The sequence below is a fragment of the Lates calcarifer genome, unplaced genomic scaffold (assembly GCF_001640805.2).
Source record: "Lates calcarifer isolate ASB-BC8 unplaced genomic scaffold, TLL_Latcal_v3 _unitig_265_quiver_2622, whole genome shotgun sequence".
Taxonomy (NCBI): Eukaryota; Metazoa; Chordata; class Actinopteri; family Centropomidae; genus Lates; species Lates calcarifer.
Window position 1 is genome coordinate 1 of NW_026116360.1, and position 12,095 is coordinate 12,095.

General features: G+C 36.8%; 1 long non-coding RNA gene across 1 annotated transcript; it reads left to right on the forward strand.

The window, feature by feature from the left end:
* Positions 1 to 6,384: 6,384 nt before the first annotated feature.
* Positions 6,385 to 10,798, forward strand: LOC108892996 (uncharacterized). Its single transcript, XR_001962595.2, has 5 exons — positions 6,385 to 6,491; positions 7,476 to 7,791; positions 8,436 to 8,639; positions 9,793 to 9,852; positions 10,485 to 10,798. It is a non-coding gene; the product is annotated as an uncharacterized LOC108892996 (long non-coding RNA).
* Positions 10,799 to 12,095: the final 1,297 nt, after the last annotated feature.

A 12,095-nucleotide genomic window follows, 5' to 3' on the forward strand; every position in this document is an offset into this window, starting at 1 on the left:
TCACGACTGCTCAGACTGAGAAAATGGGCTGTGTGTGATTCTGAGAGTGTTTTTTTTCTCATTTACTCATTGCACGGTCCCTTGCTGCAATTGTAGCTCTGGAAAAGTGGCTTTGACATCAGGGATCCAAACAATATTAAAAACACACATTGACCTGTTTAGACTTGCATGAACTAAAACTCCAATCTTCAGCACTGCCTCTGAATTCAAGTCTACGTCCCCAGGTTGTTTGTGAGTCAGTTTTCATTTGGCGGTAGGTAAAGGAAAGAGAGAAAATGCTCTATTAAAGCAAGTAATCGGACACTGAAAACACAATTACACACACATAATTGTGTCCTATAATGTGAGCTCATTATTACGACTTGTGCCATGAAATTGACCTTGGACCTCTATCAAACATGTTATTAACGCTTTGCTGCTTATCAGCATTGATTGAATATTGATTTGCACGAGCATTTATAACTGTACCTCCTTCATATAAAACAGTTTTTGTTCTATGGCAAATTCTCATTCTGTAAAATCACACGGGCAAATGAAATTCTTGGAGAATTTAAGGTCTGCAAGCAACTATTACTTCCAAACTACCTTGACGGCACACTTGTAATTTTTTAGTTTGTTTTGTTTAAGTACATCAATACATCTCACACTTTTGTGTTTGTTTGCCTAGCAATCGAGTGCACAAAATTAATGTCAGCTCTTTTTTTTTGTTCTTAATTTAAAAAGCCTTTTTTACTTGGTTAAGTTTTGATGAACTTCACATCACTTCAGCAATGCGGTGAATCAACAATATTACAGAAACATGTTCCATACCAGTGTAGTTACCTACAAACAGTCACTGCTTTGCCCTTCAGTGAATGCCAGACCACCCATGTCTTTATATGGAGGAAGTACCAATTCAGATGTAAGTGTTAAAGTAAAATGTTGTCAGCATTATGGATCACTGGCCACAGAGGGTTTCAATCAACCATGCAGTATGAGAGGAAAATCCATGGCAACTCTGTCCAAAATGTCAGTGACGAATGCACGGTGCCTAGAGCTCTGAAGGTTGCAGGTTATTTGGGAGAAGAGGGAGGAATGACAAGGAATGAAAGAGTGGAAGATAAAGAGATGGATGAAGCTGGACAGGCCGACAGAAAAGGGGAACCGGTCCAGTGATAACGCAAATGAAGACAAGTAGGGATGGAGAGCTAAAGAGTTCACGAGTCCAAAGAAGGAAGAGGTTACTCGGGGTATGAGAGGACGCAGAGCCACAGGTTGGGGTTGAGCTCAAAACTAACAAGTCTTATCGTACAAGATCTGCCAGAGGGATGGGATGAGAATCCTTCACAGTGGAGTCTGGGCGAGGAGAGGAGGAGGAGGAGATGGTGGGAATGGTTACAGCTGGTCTGTCTCATGTAAACCTGTGCAGAGAAAGATGGAAAACAGAGGAGATGCACCAAGCCATATGCTCATCCTGAGCTCGCTGTGCTCCTCCCTGAGCACCTACAGACAAACACTGCTCTCAAAGTTAAACACCAGCTCGCTTGTTGTGTTTATTTAACAAATGTGGTGAGGTGAGTGAAGTAAGAGAAAGGATGTAGTTATGTCTTGCCTGAACTAACCCCTTGATCAATTTGTGAAGAGCATTTTCCAGCTTTCATAACCACACCCCAGGAAAAGTCAACATCAAAACCTAAATACTACACGATATTAAGCCAGCCATGTAGCATCTGGTGTTATTCAAGAGTCTGGATGTGACTGTGTGTGTGTGCGTTGTGTGGAGAATGTGGGTTATTAGCCAGTTAAAATGCTTTCTAATAGAAATTAAATGTCAGACAATGTCAGCATGGGGTCTGGCACAACTCATTGAAAGTCTGAAGGTGATTTATGTCTGTTTAACCAGGTGTAGTGAGTGTCCTGTAAGTGTGTATGGATAGGCGCTTTTATAAGTTTTATAGACAATATTTTATTTTTTGAGTTTGATGGTCTCCAACTTTGCCCTGTTTGTCAGTAGTGCTTAATATCACAGATTACAAGTAATCATTTCTCATTTATAAGTTGGAACAAAAACACCAGAGTAGTTGTAGAGGGTCCAGATGACTAAACCAGAACCTTCTGTCCTGTTTGGCCTAATGGAGACTGTAGGCAATTGGCAGGCTTGACTTACATGTATATGATCATGTTGGCAGGATTTCATTTGATGTTTTCCTACTGGTTTCAGACAAATAACAAAAATGGATCCCACACATTAAAAAAGTACAAAACACGTTCACAGAATTTATTTTCATTAGCTTTGTGTTCAGCCTATTTTAGGACTGCTGTGGGTAATCTGGCATCAGTCAAACCTTAACTAAATGCTAAGATACAAATTAATGGTTAGCCTTAACTTAAATCTGCTGTAATTATTTTTTTTTGCTCACTAGGGGGTAGTACAACAATACTGATTTATTAGTTTAAAGTGTTTGGGAAATAGCTCACTTTGTGGAAAGCACTGGCAACTAGAAAGAAAAGTTGATGAAATTGGTTTGAGTGAATCAAAACAGTTCAGTTGTGGGCCATGAAACTAAAACGATTTGCTGAAAGATGCCAAAATGGTGTGCAGAGCTGAAGAAAACTTCAAAGTCAAGGGATAATTTTCTGTTGGTTTTGTCACTAGGAGCAACCCCTTGTAAGTTAAACATAGTTATTTTGATCTTATTATTAATTTTAAAATGATTGATTAGTGCAGCTTTAAAGTTTTTCTGAAATATAGTTTAGTGAGTGAACATTCTTGGATTTGGGGTGTGTGCTTGCCAGAGGTGCTGCCAAGGATTATGTATTGATTGACAGCGTTGGTTTTTGAAGTGTTTAAGTGTATATTTTTCTGGCTACTGTTCTGTGTGTCCTCTTACCTCATGATATGATGGTTTATTTCTGTCACTGCAGGCTCAGACAGCCTGTTGAACAAATATGTATTGTGTCAAATTGTTCAGTGGTACAATTGAGTGATTACCTGGACCATCTTTCTTAAGAACATGTATAAAAAAAGAAAGGATGAATGCTAGAATGTGGATAAGAGCTTGTGCTTCCAGCTTGTAAAAATGAATCATGCTCAAATTTATTCTTTGGCCTAATACCAATTCAGAGCTGATGGTAGAATATCACAGCAGGCATAAGATTTAATTACAGTTCTCTTTAACAGTTTAAATGTGGCATTGTTAACAATCCATTTGTGCATGCCATCCAGATGTTACACAGTAATTATGATAGCTCTTTGCCATTTAATAACTTCATGTTTTATAACTCTGATGCAGAAATTGACTCTAAGGTTTATAATCTATTTTACTTGTAAATGATCCTAAAGGCATTTTATATGAGACAGATATAAAATGTGGATAAAAATAGAGAGCTTAGTTTCATAAGACTTTCCATCTCAAATCAAATTTATTTCCTAGTTGTGTGTGTGTGTGTGTGTGTGTGTATGGCAGCTGACATACTCACAGCAGCCAATCCATGACCCCTGTGAATAGGTCTGGACAGGAGCTACCATAGGTAGAGATCTTTGACAAGGGTATTAGTAGCAGTTGATATTGTAATAAGATATACTTTTTCCCAACCCCCCTTTTAAAGCTGCACTAAGTTTTGTTTGTGGGTGTTTTTTCAGAGCCTTTAATTATGAATAGAATGAGACTGAACTAAAATAAGAGCAGTGTGGCTATAAAACAGCCAGCTACAAGATGCTAAAAGGCTCACTAGAGCTGAGCAGGCCTGTAGGGTCAGTTGATTGTTTTTTGTGGATTTGTCACTAAGAGCAACACCTTTCAAATTACACAGTCATTCTTTTAGTGTGTGAAAGTAACATAAGCATTTATTGCATTTCTGGTGTACGCTTCTATATGTGCTGTATGTCATTTTGTTCATTTTGTGTGTGCACGTGTGAATGAGAAAGGGAGAGAAATGGAAGGACAAGCATGTCGTGCTCTTGTGAAAACATGTCAGCTTACTGTAAGAGGACCTCCTCAAAGTCTAAATGCAGGAAATGACCTTGATTACATTAAAGCTGCATGAATTGTCTCGCCTCCTTTGATGTCACGGCAACGCATAAGCACAATAACATCAAATTTATCATCGTATATGTGGTAATTAATTAAGTTTCTACTTTAAATAGGTTTATATGATAATGCTGAAAATAAACACGGTACATATCAAGTGTCATCTGAACTTGACACACCAACTTTGTGGAATAGCATGCAGCGTGGACAAGGCCCCCTTTCTGTCTCCCATATACATATTTGAAACTGAGCAGACACAGCTGAATCCTGGTGTATCCCTTTAAGTCATTCTTTTGGATCATCCAAGGGGCACAGAGCTGGGCTGTATATGACCATTGTTCAGTTGTCTTGGCTCATTTTGGTTGCAGGGCTTTTTTTGAGACAGTTTTGGCCACTGCTCAGCTGTGGGTTTATTTAGATTTATTTTGCATACCATCAATGAAATGACAGTTTCTGAGTTGCACGGTTGTCAGCCTAACACAACATTTTTCTTTTATTTTTCATGAGGAGGGTACTGTAGGTCCAACACACCCCCAGCCTGTAACCTGGACTTGTTCTTGGCTGACATGTAGGAAATGGTGTAGATGGCAAACAGTGGGGTGCTAGTGCTTTGTTATACCAGAGACAAGGTAGAGGGGAGTTAGGGTTAGCTTACTGTTATTGAGTTTGGCTTCTCCACAAGAAAATGACAGTAGCCTACATATTTGTGAGGCACAGAACATGCCTGATACTTTATTCCACATTTTAGATCTGGCAACTTTTAGCTACTTTTTTTTTTTTTTCCAAAATAGAGTTACTAGACAGTGTTCATTCAAGTGTGTGGATCCTCTCTATTTATGATACTTTCACAGCCCACATAAAGAGCTTTTGAAACTAGGATGGCACATACTGTACCTCCGCCAAGGCCAAACAATGCTCCATCATTTTGAGTCACTTTAACCCAGAAACACATTCTGAGTTTTCAGTATATCTGTAAAGAGGAAAGTCTCAGCTTTATAGCGATACCAAAACTATCTTTCTACGCCAAATAAATTACACTTATTAGATCACAACGTTTGTGCTTTATTGTTGTCTGAATGCAGGCCATTATATGCCTATTTAAAACATAAGTCTGCACATGCGGATCCGATCTGGCAGTGTAAAACAGGTTCAATTCAACGCAACGCATGCGCTGATTTTGGCGCATGTGCAGAACGGATTGGGCACTGGCAATCGGTAAACAGATTTAAACCCACGTCTGAGTCGCCTCCTCGGTTTGTCAGTAGTATGAGAAAAATGAATTACGGAATAACAGATATTTATCAAAGAAGCCTGGATACTAAACAAGCTTTGGAGCTGCTTTTTTGTCGAACACGAGTGATGAGGCTGGACGTTGAATACACCTGCGTCGGGACGGTAAGGCTAAGGAGCGAACTAGCTAGCGGCTATTGTTAGCATTTGCGTTAGCATTAGCCTTCTGTTTTAACAACATCTTTTGACTATATTTCCATTTTCAGCAGTTTTTATTGCGTGGGTAAGAGTGTGCTTGTGTTTCCGTGACTCAGGCGTCCCTGACATGAGTTGTGGATCCCCAACACGGACGGGTGAAAACAACGAGCTCTTGATAGTCTGTTAAAGTCTTTGTTGTATTTGTTTACAGTCACTTTACCGACATTTTGCATCTCTTTGTTAATTTGTATTCAATACTGGTCATTTCAGCTCTGTTTACAGCGATCTATCATGTCGTTGTCATCGTGTTGTGTCTATTTGTGGTCATTTTGAATTATATTTCGCCTGTATCTGGCTGCTTTAGACCTGGACGTCCGCGTTAGCATTAGCAGCGAGCATTAGCATTAGTCTGATCTTTTTGTGGGCACCTTACAGAGGTAAGAATGTATATCTGTCTGATTAGCATGTCGCTGTGATCCTTTTGTGTCTATTTGTGGTCTTACTGCATCATTTTTGCGTTTTTATGTGGCTATTTCATATCTATTTATTCTCCGCTTCTTTGTGGTCGTTCTTACTGCGTCTAATTCATTGTACATTTCTCATCATTTTTTCCACGTTTTAATATCACGAGATCCCATGGCACCAGGTCTCATCCACCCCTAGTGATTAGTCACTTGTTTGTTTGGACTTGATGCTTGATTGAGCTGTTTGGTGTTAAAGGCTTTAAAACTACATTTGGACTCTGTGCCCCTCCTGAGATTACACTCAGAAATCATTACACAAAATTTAAAGCTTTTCAAGTCAAATATATGCTTTCAGATTTTTTTTACATTGCTTTTCTCCTTTAGGTCAGTCAAGTTTTATTTGTAATTATCAAGGCTTTAGTGTTTTCACTTTTGTGTTCTTCTATACTGTGTGGTAAAAAGTTTCCATTACTATTTTTGAATTAGTTAGTTAATCAGTGTTTCAAGTGTTGTACTTGTGTTTTCCAGGTCTACTTGTTCAGCTACTGCAGCCTGGACAGAGACACCAATATCACTTTACAGACAACAGGTATGTGTCCGAAACATTTACCCAGTCTGAAAAATAGGTGTTACAAATGTCAGCACTTGCTTGTTTTTTTTTTTTGTTTTTTTTTTTGTTTGTTTGTTTAGTCTTATTGGGTAAATCCCAGCTCAAACCTCGACATTTAATGCATTTAGTACTGAATATAATAAGAACAGATTAATTGTATCTATGAAATCAGAAAAAAGTGTTAAGTAACTGCAAACTAACTGCTAACTGCTATTGAAAAATAGCTTAACTTCAGTTAGATTATACATGATCAGAAATTATTAATTATGTGTATGTGCTAGACACACTACACACAGTACATCATACAAAACAATATCAATTCTACAAACAGAATTTTGGTGTGGGTTTTTGATATGTGTGTTAATTTTAAGTGTTGGTCAGAAGATGATTTTAAAAATATCTTTATGTAACAACCAGTTCTATACTTATTTACGTTAAAAAACTTCACATTGGTGGCTGTTAAGACTTGTGTAAATTTGGTTGTTATTCAACAAAGATAACATAAAACAAAGGCATTTTACATATGTGTTAATAAGAAGAAGGTTGAAATTTGAAATAATGATTCTCTGTGACCATCTGTTGTGGAATAAATACTCAGACTTTTTAGTGAAGTATAATTAAGAACACAAGTTAAAATCCTGAATTCAGAAACCGACTCAGCTGATAGTGTTTATTATTATTGTGCAGATCACAGTAACATACATGATTGCTTCAGTAATTAGTTGATAGACACACAATTAATAATCATTTTACTTTTTCCCAAATATTTTTTGTTGTTGGTTCTTCAGGAGGTGATGACAGTCAACTGTTCATTTTCTGAAACAGCCTCTAATGTTTGTTAAATGCTCTGGTTCAGCTGTAATGTTGAGTATTTCTGTGTTTTCATGGTTAAACTGTTGATGAGGAATAGGTAGTAGTGTATTGATCATTTTCCTTTGTATGTTTCTCTTTGATTTCCTCCAGGTGTCACCACTTCGTCCACAACATTGTCCAGGATGGCAGAGACGTCGTCCATGACTGCAGAAACATGGTCCATGATTGGAGAGACATTGTTGAGGATGAGGGAGACATTGTCCATGATTCCAGAGACCTTGTCAAAGATGAGAGAGACGTTGTCCACGATCAGAGACATTGTCCATGATTCGCAGAGGCATGTGCAAAAGTCGGCAGTGACTGGGGTCCCCGATTACACTGCATCACCTGCACCTGCATTGTCCACGATTGCAGAGTGTCTTCTTACAGTGAAGAAGTTCTTTGAGGACAGGACAGAGGCCTCCAGGTAATTCACAAACAGCTTTACATCAACTGTCCAACACAGAGCACTGATATTAAATTGTTCAAGTTCAGTATTCAGCATATCAGAAAAGTGTTATAATAGAAGTGATCTGCAATATAAAAATAATGTATAAGTAATCTGTATTAATAGAAGTAATGTAAAAGTAATTACCAATATCAGAAGTAAGATGTAATAGTCAAAGTAATCTGTTATTAGATGTAGTTTGCAACAGTAAAAGTTATCTGTAAATTTACTAGTATGTAATAAGAAAAGTAATATGTAATGGTAAAAGTAGTGTAATATTAGAGGTAACAGTAAAGGTAATCTGTAATATTAAAACAATGCAGAAGTAATAGTAATTCAAAATAAAAGTAAAAATGTCATGTTATAGTAAAAGATCAAAAATGTCACAGTATAGTATTATGTGGTCAAAAATATAAAAAAAAATGCCACAGTATAGTAAAGCATCAAAAACGTTATAGTACAGTAAGACATAAAAATGTCATAGGCACGTAAAACCATCAAATGCTCTGGTTCAGCTGTAATGTTGACTATTAATCTGTGTTTTCATGGTTAAACTGTTGATGAGGAATAGGTAGTAGTTATTGAACATTTTCCTTTGTATGGTTCTCTCTGATTTCCTCCAGGTGTCACCACTTTGTCCACGACATCGTCCACAATCGTCGAGACGTTGTCCATGCCTCGCAGAGATGTGTGCAAGAGCTCCCCGATTCGACGGTATTGGCCGTAATCAGAGAGACATTGTTGAGGATGAGGGAGACATCGTCCACCATCGTAGAGAGTCTTTGTACAGTGAAGAAGTTGTTTGAGACCAGGACATAGGCCTCCAGGTAATTCACAAACAGCTTTACATCAGCTGTCCAACACAGAGCACCAAGATTAAATTATTTATGATCAGTATTTGATCCTGAGTCTGAATAGTTTGCTTTGTCACAAAAAGACCTGTTTATTTACATAGTTCATGAATGTACAGTCCAAAGAAAATTTGAAAGAATTTAAACATCAGCTCTCTCTCTCTGTCCTCCGCTCTTGTTCTTTCTCTCACTCTCTTAAGCCTGGCTCACAGGAACAGATTTTTAAAATCTTACCCAATGTAGAAAATGTGAGAGACCACACACATGATGACCGATAATGTCAGATTTCACAGTTTTGTTCTTAAAGTGTGTGATGTGCACAGAGAAGACCAACACAGCTACACCACACACTAACAGATTCACCAGCAACCAGGGTTTGGACTCTCAGAACTCCAAATCTCACGTGGTCAAACAAGACTTTAGAGGAAGCAAACACGGCAGACAACAATGTCTCTCGTTTGTTTTTCTTCAGTCTGCGATCAGCTTGCTTCCTGATTGGCTATCATTCCCTTCCACAGAGTGCAAGCTCTGCTTTCCTCAATGTTCCCCCCAGATCAGGGAGGGTAAAGTTACTCTGAACACACCTCACCACAGGACAATCTGACAAGATCATCTTTACAACCAACTGATAATCAGAACTTTGCTGACTTTGATTGGGAGGGGGGATTTTGAGCCTTTCTCTCTAATTCTGTTCTAATTCTGTCCTCCTCTCTCTTTGTCTCTCCCCCTCTTTCTCATTAGTACAGTAAATCATAAATATGTGACAGACTTATTCAGTTCAGTTTCACATGAGAAACTAATTTTGTTTAATTTTGCTTCTATCAACTAAATTTCGTTTAAACTTTAACTGACACTGCTATTGTGTGAATATCAGGAGCTGGTGGAGTCAGTTCTCCAGTCAGAGCAGCAGCTTCTGTCTTTGTATATAAAGGAAATTTAACTCTTGGACTAGTTCTGATTAGTCCAGAACCAGTTAGTCCACACTCTGGTTTCTTTGTAGATTCAGTGTCTTTTACTTCTTTGTCTTTTGACAGTTCAAAGTTCAATATCTAGAGACTCTCTGTGCTTTTAGTTTGAGGTGTTAAAAGTCACATCTTTATATTAATGTTTGTTGTGTTTTTCTCCACAGGATTCAAACTTGAACCATTAAATCACGGAGTCGAGACAGATGTGAACACATTTCCAGAAGGTCAGTGCTAATTTATTCTTTTCAGTCTGACTGTCATTATCTCAGCTGCAGTTTGACACTTTAAAACCTCCTGTCTGGAACAAACGGCAACAAATTAAAGCTGCTGTAAGTTATACATATATAATAAAACTGATAATGAACAATATAGAATAGAAGCTCTTTTAAAAAATGGGTATAGAACTTTTAATAAATTTAAAATCTATAAAAATGTTACATAAAAATATTAAAACACAATAAAATGATTTGTATAACATCAGTTTCAAAATAGAGAAAGTATTTTATTGCAGATAACACAACATCATAGCAGAGATAATGACAGACATTTGACCACAAGGAAACACTTGTTAGAGCTGGTTAGGGTTAAACTAGTTATGAGAACATTTTCCAAAGATGAACATGTCTACTAACCATTGGCTCATTTACCTGCTTGTGATACAATTATTAATTAAATAGTTGTATCATAAGCAGTTGAATATTCTCACAGGTGCTTGATAAAGACATGGTAGTCTTTGGAAAACTGTGTTTTCACTTAAACAACAGCAAACTAACACGGTTTACAGCAGTTAGATGGTGGAGGTCTTCTATCCAATTAACAACCTTGTAACACTTTTGTTTTCTTTCATCCACTTCAGGTCTTCAGCTGCTGTCGACGGCGTCTTCTGCAGAGACAAGAGCACATATTGTGACATGGAATTATCCTAACTATGTTTTCCACAGAAACTCATTCACACCTCTACAGTGTTTGTGGATTAGGTTACACTTTCATTTTGCTATTTCAGTGCAATATCAGTACTCCAAGACGGTAATCCAATCTATTACTGTGTACATAGTTTTATACTGTTCATATTGTGTAGAATTTCTATAATGCCCTTTTCTATTTTTGCTGTTGCAACACAGAATTTTCCAATTATGTGACTGATAAAGGATTATCTTACTCAAATAAATACCTCTGAACACTGAAAATTTTCCCGGTCTGTTTGTTTGACTGTGACTATTTTTAGGCCCAATTATACATTTCAATTGGAAGCTGCAAGTAAAGAATATTTAGCATTTCTGCATTACAGAATCACTTTTGTGATATTAATTCGAAAATACACTCAACTCAAATGTTTTCAACGCCTTACTATACTATGACATTTTTAGACTATTTTTGACACCATAATATACTGTGACATTTTTAGACAGTTTTTGACTCGATACTATACTATGACATTTTTTTGACCGTTTTTGACGCCATATTATACTATGGCATTTTTTGGTGATTTTTGACGCCTTACTATACTGTGACATTTTTAGACAGTTTTTCACACCATATTATACTGTGACATTTTTAGACAGTTTTTGACGCCACACTATACTATGACATTTTTTTGGTGATTTTTCACACCTTACTATACTATGACATTTTTAGACAGTTTTCACACCATATTATACTGTGACATTTTTAGACAGTTTTTGACGCCACACTATACATGACATTTTTTGGTGATTTTTCACACCTTACTATACTATGACATTTTTAGACCATTTTTGACACCATACTATACTATGACATTTTTTGACCGTTTTTCACACCATAATATACTGTGACAATTTTAGACCGTTTTTGACTCGATACTATACTGTGACATGTTTTGGTGATTTTTGACGCCTTACTATACTATGACATTTTAGACTATTTTTGACACAATACTATACTATGATATTTTTTGATGATTTTTGATGCCATACTATAACAATTTTAGACCGTTTTTGACGCCATTTTACTGTGACATTTTTAAACCGTTTTTGACATTATACTATACTATGACATTTTTTGGTGATTTTTGACGCCATATTATACTGTGACATTTTTAACCGTTTTTGACATTATACTATACTATGACATTTTTTGGTGATTTTTGACGCCTTACTATACTGTGACATTTTTAGACAGTTTTTGACGCCACACTACACTGAGACAATTTTAGACCGTTTTTGACACCATATTATACTGTGACATTTTTAGACAGTTTTTGACGCCACACTATACTATGACATTTTTAGACCATTTTTGACACCATATTACTATGACATTTTTTGACCGTTTTTTACCACACACTATACTATGACATTTTTGGACCGTTTTTTACCACACACTATACTATGACATTTTTTGACCATTTTTGACGCCATGCTATACTATGACATTTTTTGGTGATTTTTCACACCTACTATACTATGACATTTTTAGACCTTTTTGA